At 37.3% G+C, this 12853-nt stretch overlaps 1 protein-coding gene across 6 annotated transcripts in view; it reads left to right on the forward strand.

Moving 5' to 3' along the window:
• Positions 1-12853, forward strand: part of FRYL (FRY like transcription coactivator) — a 261750-nt gene that overhangs the window by 54630 nt on the left and 194267 nt on the right. The gene's annotated exons all lie outside the window — the stretch shown is intronic.

Here is a 12853-nt window from a genome sequence, read left to right on the forward strand (position 1 = left end):
GTACATTAATGGACAATGTAACAAGACTAGTGTTTGCTTTGTGACATAGATATTCTATATACACATGCATATACATACACAGTGTGTATGATAACTTTTTGTGCTTCTGAGTTTTCAGATAATGTACAATAGCCTTGATTTTTACATTTAATAGTGTGCAGAAAACCGACATTTATACTTGGTTTGCATATTGCTAGTTGAATTTAATCTTTATTTAGTGCTTCAATATTTTTTTGAAAGCCAGTTTGCCAGGAGATGTAATGATGAATTTACCCTTTAGGGACTCCTACTCTCAGAGGTAACCCTTAGAACCACAGAATTTTAGAACAGGAAGAACTTTAAGAGATGGCCGTGGATGTTGTGTGCGTGTGCGCATGTCGAGCCCGTCTGTGTCTTCTGCCCCCCTCCTCCCTGTCTTCCCAGACGTAGAGTATTGTCCTTTTCTGCGCAGGGGAGAGGTTTAAGCAGGCAGGTGACTGGGTGGCATTAAATGTGTAGCTTGTCAAGTTCTGTCCTCCACCACCTTTGCTGGTAAGTAGCAGGAGATGCAGGCTGTATTTTTTTTTAAACTCCTGGGATTTAAAACTGTGAATTCCAAAAATTGTTTCAGTGGGTAGTGCTAGAATATAGCCTTTTTAAAAAAAGCTTAGGGATTACCAAGGTGTGTTGCAGATCATTATTACAAATATATCATGTGGGTTCATATATATACATATACATATTGGGTTGTTATATAAAATGCATTATAAGTACATTTATATACAATGTATTTTTTTATTGCAACGAAGAGTTTGGAAGCATCTCTCCAATCTGTCCATTTCACCCTTGTTTTAAACCTGGGGGGCAGCCATTGATATGCTCATCCCTAGATTTGTGACTTACTCTTTTTACAATGCTCTCTTGTTATCATGACCTGACTTCAAGGTAAACTGTTTGCTGGACAGGTAGAAATATACACAGGTGGTATTTTACCATAGTTCATCTGAATAAAAGATACGCAGTGAGGTAGTTTTTTTTTTTTTTTTAATCACACTGCCTCTTAGTACAAAAAACAAAACACTTTGGTGGATCTAACTGTTAATCTGTAAGTTTTGTTTTATGATGTGCCTGACTTAGTACCAAGATGTGATTTAAGCACCAAGAGAATTTGGATTATTTAATACTCGTACATAATAAAACTACTTATCAAATATTCATGTGGGCACATACAGAGGCATAATTGTATTCTTGTAATGCACAGTATAAATACTAATATTGTCTTGGAGAAATCAGTGTGGTATGCTGAAGCCACGGTTTGGAAACAGGCATTGTAGTATGTGTTTATCTGTGGGAATTACTGGCAAGTATGATTGAGAGATTCTAAGTACTGTACTTGTTTACTTCACTTTTGAATTTGGCTTAAGGATTTTTGGTCTTTTTTTTTTAATCATTGAACTATTCTGTAAGACCTATGGTACAAGCTAAACTATAATTGTTTTATTGACTTTAATAATTGTATCTTTTGAAGATTTAAAGTTTGCTCCTGCCAAAGACAGTTTAAGAAATATTTAAACAGAATAGTGGAATGAATGTTCATGTGCCCATTCCTCGACTTCAACGTTCATCAACTCTGTGTTACCTCTACCGACTCCCTTTCTCCAGTGCCCAGTGTTTTTGATGCAGTCCCTTGGTCATGAAACATATCTGTAAATATTTCAGGATGTACTTCTGAAAGACAGCGATTTCCAGTTCTAGATCTATAAAGTAGCATACTCACCTTTGGGGAATGTACTGAAGTTCTGAACACTCAAATTGTGTTTGGGATATTAGAGTGATATGAAGGAAAAGTGAGATCCTATAAATGGGCTAAATGGACAAAGCAAAATGCCTGATGTACAGTTGCACTAGAAAACAATAGAGAGGTTATACTGAAAAAACCGTTTAATAGCTTTTAAGTACCCATGTAGAAGAATAACATCAGCATTTTAAAAACAAGTTTATTTATTTTGAGAGAAAGAGTGATCACAAGCAGGGGAGGGACAGAGAGAAAGAGGGACAGAGAGAGAGAGAGAGAGTCCTAAGCAGGCTCCACACTGTCAGCATAAGATCGATCTTATGAAGTGTGAGATCATGACATGAGTTGAAATCAGCAATCAGATGCATAGCCGACTGAACCTCCCAGGCGCCCCGGAATTTTTGAACACCTAGTGTGTGTCTATGTTCTGTACAGGTCAGTCGGGGAATGAAGCCAAGTGGATTTCATGCTATTTGAGATAGAAATTCTGGTTCTAGATTCTTTCTTGAGGGAAATTAAAAGATGCGTACAATGACTGCCAATTAAAATATTTACTACAATATTAATTACAGCAGTGAAGACCCTCAATATAGTGAAATGACTAAATGCATATAATATATTTACAAAATATTATAATATTTTGTAACTGCTAGAAATGATACAATGTGACACCAATTTTATAAAGCATCTAGTGTATATTGAAAGATCTGAAAGAGATTAACCCAGATACTAACATAAATTAGTAGTGGCTATCTCTAGCTGTTAGAATTATGAGTGATTTTTATTTCTTTATTACTTTTTTTTGAAGTGTTACACATCTGTCATTGTATATGAGTTAAAGAACAATAAACATTTATTGAATACTTTGTGTCCAACACTTAACATTTTTCATCTTTTTTTAAAGGTCTATTTATTTTTTAATTTTTACTTGTTTATTTTTTGAGAGAGAGAAAGAGAGAAAGAGTGTGCTAATGGGGGAGGAAGTCAGAGACAGAGGGAGTGAGAATCTGAAGCAGGCTCCAAGCTCAGCCCGGAGCCCCGTGTGGCGCTCAGTCCTACAACTAAGAGATGATGATCTGAGCCGAAATCAAGAGTCAGATGCTTTCTGACTGTGCCCTTGGGTGCCCCAAACATTTTTCATTTTTTATACTTAATTCTCATAATAGCCATAAGAGGTTTTAATTATCTTTACTTTGTAGATGAGACAATGGAAGCATGGAGAGATTGAGTACCTTGACAATTTGATTCTGTCTTTCTGCATTTACTCTTTGCTTTTTTTAAGTTTATTTTTATTCTTCTTAAAAAAATTTTAGCATTTATTTATTTTTGAGAGACAGAGAGACAAGTATGAGCAGGGGAGGACGGAGAGAGAGGGAGACACAGAATTCGAAGCAGGCTCCAGGCTTTGAGCTGTGAGCCGAGAGTCTGACACGGGGCTCAAACTCACGAACCATGAGATCATGACCTGAGCCAAAGTCGGATGCTTAACTGAGTGAGCCACCCAGGTGCCCCTTTTATTTTTATATTTTAAGTTTATTTTTAATAGTAATTTCTACACCCACTGTGGGTCTTGAACTCACAACCCCGATGATTGTTTTCAACTCGTACTTTGTTCTGTGACTTCTCTGCAGTGTTCTGCTCATGGAAATAATGGTACAGTGAACTTCTTTGCAAATAAATTTGTATGTGCATTTCTGATTATCGTCCTACAGAAAAAGGGTCTTAGAGGTAGAATTATTGGGTCAAGGAATACAAAACATTTTAAAGGCTTTCTGATGCAAATGTGAGATTGCATATGACAAATGATCATTCCTCCTCAAACTTAAGATGTTTTGGAGCTATGCATTGGGAGAAATAGGTCATCTAATCATCAAGGGGGATTTGTGTTTTCATTGTTGTTCTTTTAAAAGTCAGGCCTCTCTAAGCCTGTTGGAGACTGTAAGAAAAAAATAGAGACAAACTTTGGCATTTAAATTGTGGCTGTTTACTTTTATGACCCTGTGCTCATATACTTTTTCTTTTTTTTTAATAATTTAAAACTTGGATTAGCCCAGCAACCTTTTTATTGCAAATTGTTTTATAAAAATCTACAAGATATTCATATTAAATTTGCATGCAGTTTCTTTGATATTTAACCTGATAGGACCTCAGGGTCATAATTAGTTGCAATTTTTCCATTGTGTAATTTTAAAACTAATAGATATAAAGGATACAACACGTTGATTAGAGACTGTAATGGCCCTACAAACTATTATTTTTAAATAAAAAAGACTTTCCCCTCTGTTTTCTCTGTTTCCCTCCCCTTTCCCTGTTTTTTTTCTAAGGAGTGACATCTTTTTGTGACAGGCAAAACCAAAAATTTTTGGTTAATTAGCTAATGGTTTCTGGTAAGTGATTAAGGTTTTATTGTCATTCTCCTGAGCATATCTTCTTCCAAAGATTCTGTAAGTGACTTTGGTTCAAAGACTAACAGAAGATTTGTGTAGAGGGAGGGGGATTTTAACTTAAGGGGATCTAGAGAATAATGAATGAAATCAGAAAATTTCCATTGTGAAGCTCCCTAAGATGTTAGGATCGAGTTTTCTAGAAAGACCAATATTGATAAAGGGTAATCTGGCAGCCTGGAAATTTGTGAGAGATAACAATTGGAATAAATAGAAAACATTATGTTGAAATTTGAAGGCCATGAATATTTTCTTGGAGAAAAAGTACTACTTTTTACTCTGGATAGTAAAAATTATGAAACTACTTTAAACTGCAGATAGAAAATAAACACAAGGAGGATTTTTATCAGGGGATCTTGACCCATGGTTAACGATTGTATTAGAAAGGTTTATACGTTGCAAAATTAAGTATATATGAGCATTTCGGAAGAGAGACTTCCAGCAGTATTTTCAGATTCTCAAAGGAATGACTACAAAAAAACTCAAGCTTCTATCAAAGTGTAAACCTGACAGTAGGTCGGGGAATTTTGTCTTTTTTTTTTACTGCTTTGTCCCTGGTTGGGCATGTAGGTCTGCCCAATAGATATTTGTTGAATATACAATTTCTGTACATTTCATAGTTATAAATCATAGCAGGAGATTTGTAGAAGTTGGAGATTGGAATACATTTCAGATTTAGTGAGATTGATCTTACTGATCTGCTTCTACATTTATTTAAAATTTTTCTCTTGGTGTTTAAATCTAGATGAGTAGGGAGAATATTTATGTGATAATTTTGCAATTGAATTCCTTCATTTTTTTCATGCCAACATGGAAATGTAATAGGAAAGCTATTCTAAACCATACGCATTCACTCATCAGTATATTAGAAAACGTTGTGCTCGGATGCTATTTTCATTCATTCATGAATGAAACCTTAGTACAAAACTTCCCCTTAAATTTTTGAATGGAAGATTTTGATAATTGTTTTCATTAGCTCAGCTAGGATGATAACAACTGCTCTTCTGGCTAAAAATGTTAAATCAACATAATGTGGATAAATTTACCTGCAGAGAACATTGTTTTATCAGCAAGAAATTGAGAGTTTTGCAGTGAAGCTTTATTTGACCTCACTATCATTATACAGCATTTTTTACATTGGTCAGCATAATAAGTTTCTGTACTCTTAAAAACAAATTTGGGAGAAGGTTAAAAAGAATGACAGAAGGGTAAAATGTAAGCCTGTTTTAAAAATTGTAAAGATTATAGCATTTCTAAGATAAGAGAAAAAGTGAATTTCTAAAAATTGAACTGTAACGGGAACTGTAGATTTGATGAACCATCAGTTTAAGGGATGATTTTAAGTTCTTTATATTAGTGATTTTTACCAATCAGACATAAAAGATATCTGAGTAACTGCTGCCTGCATTTGATTATATGAGAGTAGATTTTTCATATTTCATAAGATTCTGCCAGATTTAAAAAAATTACTGGATTTTTATATTTTCCATAATTATTTTTGCTACTGTGAATAGGAGCTGTGATTATTCTAAATTTATTTGAAAATCATGGCACCCTTATTCTAAAAGGCTGTCAGAACACTTGAATCATTTTGGTCTTTTACATCATTTAAAGGGGCCTTTTGAGATTCCCAGAATAATTTTAATAGAAGGGCAGGAATGTGCCCTCATAGATTAAATATCTTGCAGTCTGGTTTCTTTCTTTAGTTGAAATCTGATGAATTTCTAGTCACGACACATTACAGTATTCAAGTCCAGTTGGGCCTTGAACATCAGGTTTCAACTGTGCAGGTCTACTTATATGTGGATTTTTGTGGATAAAGTCACATTTTTCTCCTTAGTGTAAGAATGCAGTATATAATACATGTAACATACAAAATACGTGTTAATCAGCTGTTTGTTATCAGTTAGGCTTCCAGTCAACAGGCTATTAGTAGTTAAACTTTTGGGGAATAAAATTACATGCAGATTTTTGACCATGCAGGGATCAGCAACCTTAACTCCTATGTTGTTCAAGGGACAACTGTGTAAAATATATCCTGGAGTCAAGTTTAGAGTGTTGAGTTGGCTTCTTGGAAGTAACTTAGCCTAATCTTCTTACCCAGTGGGATAACCCTTTTGATAGCATTTTCTAACAACCTTTGCCTTAAAAACAGTGAGCAGGGACTTCCTTTCTTTATGAAGTAGCGTTTTCTTCAATTACGTAATAATTAAGTTATTCTGCACGTGGAGATCAAATCTACTTTGTGCTGGACACCCTAGCTACCTCATTCTCCTTTTCAGATTATGAGGGACATGGACAAGTGTTGAGAATACCATCAGGAACATCATGGAGATTCAGTAACTCTTAGTTTTTTTGCTCTGTTTGCTTGAGATTATTATTTTCTCTATCAAAGAAAGACCTATATACTTCAAGGGCCTTGATTTAAGATATAGTTAAGATACATTCAATTTGTAGATTTTTTTTATAATTCTAGTAGTTCTGTTCAGAAAGGAGAGGTTAACATGCCATCAACTTTCTCTTTTACTTTTGGACTGAAGGGAAACAATGCTGTCCTTGGAGGACCTCATTTGACCTGAGATCCTCCCAAGCACCAGAGCTGGGTCATTGTTCTCTTTATTTATTGCACATGGAAGCTTCTAGATCATTTTTCTTGCTGCAGGTTTAAAGCCTTGCCCCTTCAAACTTGTGCTATTTGGCTATTTATAGTCTCTTCAGTGTTGTTAAATACCAACTGACCTCCTCTAGTCACTCTTCTTTATATGACTTTTTTCTTTTAGAATAAAAAATGATAGCATTGATAACGTGTGTACCATGACCACAGTTACCTAACCTGTTTGACCTGAACCATGTGAAAAGTAGTAATATCAAAGTAGTAATAGAAATTACTCTCTTTGTAGATGAAATACTCTTTTAAGTTAATCAAGTGAAATGAAAATTAAAATGAGTCCCATGTTTAGTAATATATGTGGAGACAAGATAGAAAAAACAATTAACATGCAGAAAGAAACCTGAAACAAAAACAAAAACAATCAAAGCCTCTCCTGCTAAAAGTGATTATAACCCATAAAGAAGGTCAGGGAGGTATAAACCAACTATTTCCCAGGGTAACCAAAGTGAAAGATGGAAACAGGAAGGTTCTGTATCTATTATGGAGGTATTGGAAATGCTAGACACACTTTGGGAAGTCTTAAAATGACACAGTGCCCTGACAGTATGGTTACAAGAAGAGAAAATGTATTTTTTTATAAAAAGCTTGGCTTCCGTTCTTGCTATGTCTGAACAAGAAGCTCATTCAAAAGTGAAACACAACGGAAGACCTGGGCATGCTGGCACAAATCAGGCCTCTTTGAAGTTGTTGTAGGATTCCTGCAACTGCTTTGTGCTCCAGTGGTAACTGGTTTTGTGATTTATTCTAAAAGATGAAGTGGAAGTTTAAATTTTATTAAATATGGACTATTGCATGACTGTACTCCCCACTATGGACAGAAAAGATCCATGGCAAATAAGAGCTTTGTTTGGTTTAAGGGAGAAATGATTCCATGAACCTAAGGTGATGATAAAGTATTAAGAATTATGGCAGAGTTGTAGATACCATTTTGTTAACAGGTTCAGAAATATTTGGTGGGGCAGTGAAAAATTCGACTAAGTCCAGGGGTGCCTTGGTGGCCTGGTTGGTTGGGCCCCCAACTCTTGATCTCAGCTCAGGTTATGATCTCACAGTTCGTGGGTTCAAGCCCTGCCGTTGGGCTCTGTGCTGACAGCTCAGAGCCTGCTTGGGATTCTCTCTCTTACCCTCTGTCTCTACCCCTACTTACTCTTTCTCACTCTCTCTCTCAAAAACAAACCAATATTTAAAAAATCTTTAAAAAAATTTCCAGTAAGTCTGGATGATGTTTGTTACGAATAGGTACAGATGAATTAGTGTTTTATTCATATTTACCAGTTTTTTTGGCTTTAAAGATTTGGTTTTAGTCATGATTTAGTTGATTATGCCTGTGAGCAAATGGAATATCATATGTCTAATTTGGCTAAAGGAATTTTAAATTAAGGTTAAGTACAAAAATAATATTTTAGGGGCACCTTCATGGCTCAGTCGGTTGGGTGTCCAACTTTAGTCCAACTATGATCTCATAGTTCGTGGGTTCGAGTCCTGCGTTGGGCTCTGTGCTGACAGCTCAGAGCCTGAAGCCTGCTTTGGATTCTGTGTCTCCCTCCCTCTCTACCCCTCCCCCTACTTGCACTCTCTCTGTCTCTCACAGAAATAAATAAACATTAAAAAAATAACATTTTAGAGAGGAGTTTGCCTTTTCTCCTGGATTGAGGATTAAATTCATTAAATAGAAAAAGAAATAGTAAGAAACCAGTTATAATTTCAAATGAAGGTTAATTTGAGGTCAGATTTAAAATGTGACCTATTTACTGAAAAAATGCCGCTACTGAATGTGTACAGTTACCTATAGTAAAATGACCACTTCCTCCTTAGTAACCATCACGTTATTATAGGTGTGGTATAATAATTCATAATCTATGCCTTCCTCAGTCGTTGGACTTTGAAAAATATGTATCCCCAAACTTCTCTGTAGATGAGATAAATATTAGGCCTTATAGAAACATGAACTATTTTGCAAATCTGTTTATTTTTAGCAAATAAAATAAAAATAAATGTATTACTGCTTAATGAAGGTATTAATATGTTACTTCAGTCACTGACATTAGTAAAGCTATTACTTTCACTGCAAAGAGAAGAAAGAAGGGGGAGCAGAAACTGTAGATTAAAAGGGATTTAAGAGACCCAGTAACAGTTGCCTGTATGGATTTTGTTTAGATCTGGATTAGAACAAACTTAAAAAAAAGAAAACACTTAATGAGACAGTTGAAATTTGAGCACTGATTGGCATTAGATGTTGTAAAGAAGTTACTCTTAATTTGTTGTAGATATTATAGTGACATTTGCTTATGTTTAAAAAGCAAATCATTATCTTTTTTTATTTTTAAATATTCTAATTTTTAAAAATTTATACCCAAATTAGTTGCCAGGTAGTGTAATAATGATTTCAAGAGTAGAATCCAGTGACTCATCCCCTGCATCCCCAGTGCTCATCCCAACAAGTGTCCCTCTGATGCCCCTTGCCCTTTTGGCCCATCCCTTTACCCACAACCCCTCTAGCAACCTTCAGTTTGTCCTCTGTATTTAAGAGTCACTTATGTTTGGTCCCCATCCCCGTTTTTATATTATTTTTGCTTCCCTTCCCTTCTGTTCATTTATTTTGTGTCTTAAATTCTGCATATGAGTGAAATCATATGATACCTGTCTTTGGTATTACATACATACCATGTCTTCTTTATCCATTCATCTGTCGATGGACATTTGGGCTCTTTCCATACTTTCGCTATTGTCAATAGTGCTACCATAAACATTGGGATACATGTACCCCTGTAAGTGCTACTAGGTATTGGGTAAATACCTAGTAGTGCAATGCCTGGATCATAGGGTAGTTCTATTTTTAATTTTTTGAGGAAACTCCATACTGTTTTCCAGAGTGGTTGCACCAATTTGCATTTTCACCAGCAATGCATAAGGGTTCCTCTTTCTCTGCATCCTTACCACCATCTGTCATTGCCTGAGTTAATTTTAGCCATTCTGATGGGTACGAGGTGGTATCTCATTGTGGTTTTGATTTGTATTTCCCTGATGATGAGTGATGTTGAGCATTGTTTCATGTGTCTGTTGGTCATCCGGATGTCTTTTTTAGAAAAGTGTCTATTCCTGTCTTTTGCCCATTTCTTCACTGGATTATTTGGTTTTTTGGTGTTGAGTTTGTAAGTTCTTTATAGATTTTGGATACTAGCCCTTTATCTGATATGTCATTTGCAAATATTTTCTCTCATTCTGTATGTTGCCTTTTAGTTTTGCTGATTGTTTCCTTCACCGTGTAGAAGCTTTTTATCTTTAAAGTACTTTTTTTAATGTTTATTTGTTTTTGAGAGAAAGAGGCGCAGAGAGTGAGTGAGGTTGGAGCAGGGAGAGAGAGGGAGAGAGAGGGAGACATAGAATCTGAAGCATCCTCAAGGCTCTGAGCTGTCAGCACAGAGCCAGATGCAGGGCACAAACTCATGAACCATGAGATAATGACCTGAACTGAAGTCAAACTCTTAACCAACTGAGCCACCCAAGAGCCCCCAGAAGCTTCTTCTCTTGATGAGGTCCCAATAGTTCATTTTTACTTTTGTTTCCCTTCACAGTGGAAACGTGTTGAGGAAGAAGTTGCTGCAGCCAAGGTCGAAGAGGTTTTTGTCTGCTTTCTCCTCTAGGATTTTGATGGCTTCATGTCTTAGGTTTAGGTCTTTCATCCAGTTTGAGTTTATTTTTTTGTATGGTGTAAGAAAGTGGTCCAGGTTCATTTTTCGACATGTTGCTGTCCAGTTTTCTCAGCACCATTTGTTGAAGAGACTGTCTTTATTCCATTCGATATTCTTTCCTGCTTTGTCTAAGATTAGTTGGCCGTACATTTGTGGGTCCATTTCTGGTTTCTCTATTCTGTTCCATTGATCTAAGTGCCTGTTTTTGTGCCAGTACCATATGTCTTGATGATTGTAGCTTTGTACTACATCTTGAAGTTTGGAATTGTGATGCCTCCAGCTTTGGTTTTCTTTTTCAGAATTGCTTTGGCTATTTGGGGTCTTTTGTAGTTCCATACAAATTTTAGGTTTGTTCTAGCTCTGTGAAGAATGCTGGTGCTATTTTGATAGGGATTGCATTGAATATGTAGATTGTTTTGGGTAGTAGCAGCATTTTATTTTTTTATTTTTATTAAAAAATTTTTTTAATGTTTTTCATTTTTAAGAGAGAGAGAGAGCGTGCGAGCACGAGCATGAATGGGGAGGGATGGAGGGAGGGGGAGGGAGAGAGAGAGAGAGAGAGAGAGAGAGAGAGATACAGAATCCAAAGCAGGCTCCGGGCTTTGAGCTGTCAGCACAGAGCCTGATGGGGGTCTTGAACTCATGAACTGCGAGATCATGCATGAGCTGAGCCAAAGTCAGACACTTTTTTTTTTTTACAAAAAAGAATAATGGCTCATAATTTTTAATACTTATTACCTGTTGAAATGATAATATCTTGAAAATATATAAATAAAATACATTACGAAAATTGATTTCACCTGTTTCTTTTTACCATTTTAAATGTGGCTACTAGAAAATTTGCATATATGGCTTGTATTAGATGTCTATTGGACAGCGCTGTTTTAGACTACCTGCCTGAAAGGGATGTTGCATTTTGATACAACATCCCATTTCCTCTCATCTTTGCTGCTGCTGTTGTTTTTTTTTTTAATATTTATTTATTGTTGAGAGAGACAGAATGTGAGCAGGGGAGGGGCTTAGAGAGAGGGAGTCACAGAATCCAAAGCAGGTTCCAGGCTCCCAGCTGTCAGCAGAGTCGGATAGGGGAGGGGGGGCTTGAGCCCACAAACTGTCGGATCATGATCTGAGCCGAAGTAGCTTAACCGACTGAGCCACCAGGCGCCCTATGCTCAGATCTTCTAACTTCAAAGCTCTGCTACTCCCCAACTGAGGAGCACCTGGGTAAAGTACTTAACCTCCCTCCCTCTCCAGTTTTCTTATCTGTAAAAGAGAACAGATGCTGTGAACTCTTCCCACATGTTTTAATAACTTAATGTATGTACGAGTTCCTCCTGTGGTCCTTGGCACCTAATGGATACCTCGTGTGCATTTTCCGGCTTCACACGTGAAGTGCTCACCATAAGACGGGTATTTTATGGAGAAAGAAAGAGGATCCGGGAAGTCAAGACTTGCCACCAAGTTGCACAGAGAGCTAAATGGCAGCGTCAATATTGGCCGAGGTTTCACTCGGAGTCAAATGTGTTTTCTCGAAACCAAAGCTGCTCCCCAAATGCACAAGCGCTACACCTAAATTAATTTGTGCCATCTATGGCATTCCAATGTTTGGAGAAATGCATAAACCAGCGATGTCTATTGCCGTGTTGCCCACTGAAGCTGCAGCAGAAAATTAAACTGCAGATTTTGTCAATACCATTATTAAACCCAAAGAATCCGAAAGCCCCAGAGTCAGCGACGTATCTGAAAGCGACAGGTTTCTGCTCTAGGCCCCCCCCCCCCCCCCCCCCCCCGACAAAACTGCGGGCCGAGGAGAGGAAGTTCAAGTGTTGGGCCTATGGGGCTGCGCCAGTCCCTGCCCAGACTACGCGGGCCCGGCCTCCCCTGGAGGAGGCCACCGCTGTGCCAGGCCACTGGACCCTCCCCCTCGGAGCTCGGGGCCTGGGGCCCAGTGCCCAGCGTTGCCCCCGCCCGCCCCTCACCTCTGGCTCCTGGCGCTCCGAGGCCATCACAGAACCCTCCTGCACCTGCCCGGCCAGAGAAGATGCTCTGCTCGTGACCCCTGACCCGGCTACCTGAAGTCAGACACTTAACTGACAGAGCCACCCAGGCGTTCCCTAGCATTTTAACAATATTTGTTCTTTCAATCCATGAACATGGAATATTTTTCCTTTTTTTTGTGTGTCTTCTTCAGTTTCTTTCATAAGCTTTCTGTAGTTTTCAGTGTATAGATTTTTCACCTTTTTGGTTAAGTTTATTCCTAGGTATTATATGC

This window comes from Suricata suricatta, chromosome 1 (assembly GCF_006229205.1).
Source record: "Suricata suricatta isolate VVHF042 chromosome 1, meerkat_22Aug2017_6uvM2_HiC, whole genome shotgun sequence".
Lineage (NCBI taxonomy): Eukaryota > Metazoa > Chordata > Mammalia > Carnivora > Herpestidae > Suricata > Suricata suricatta.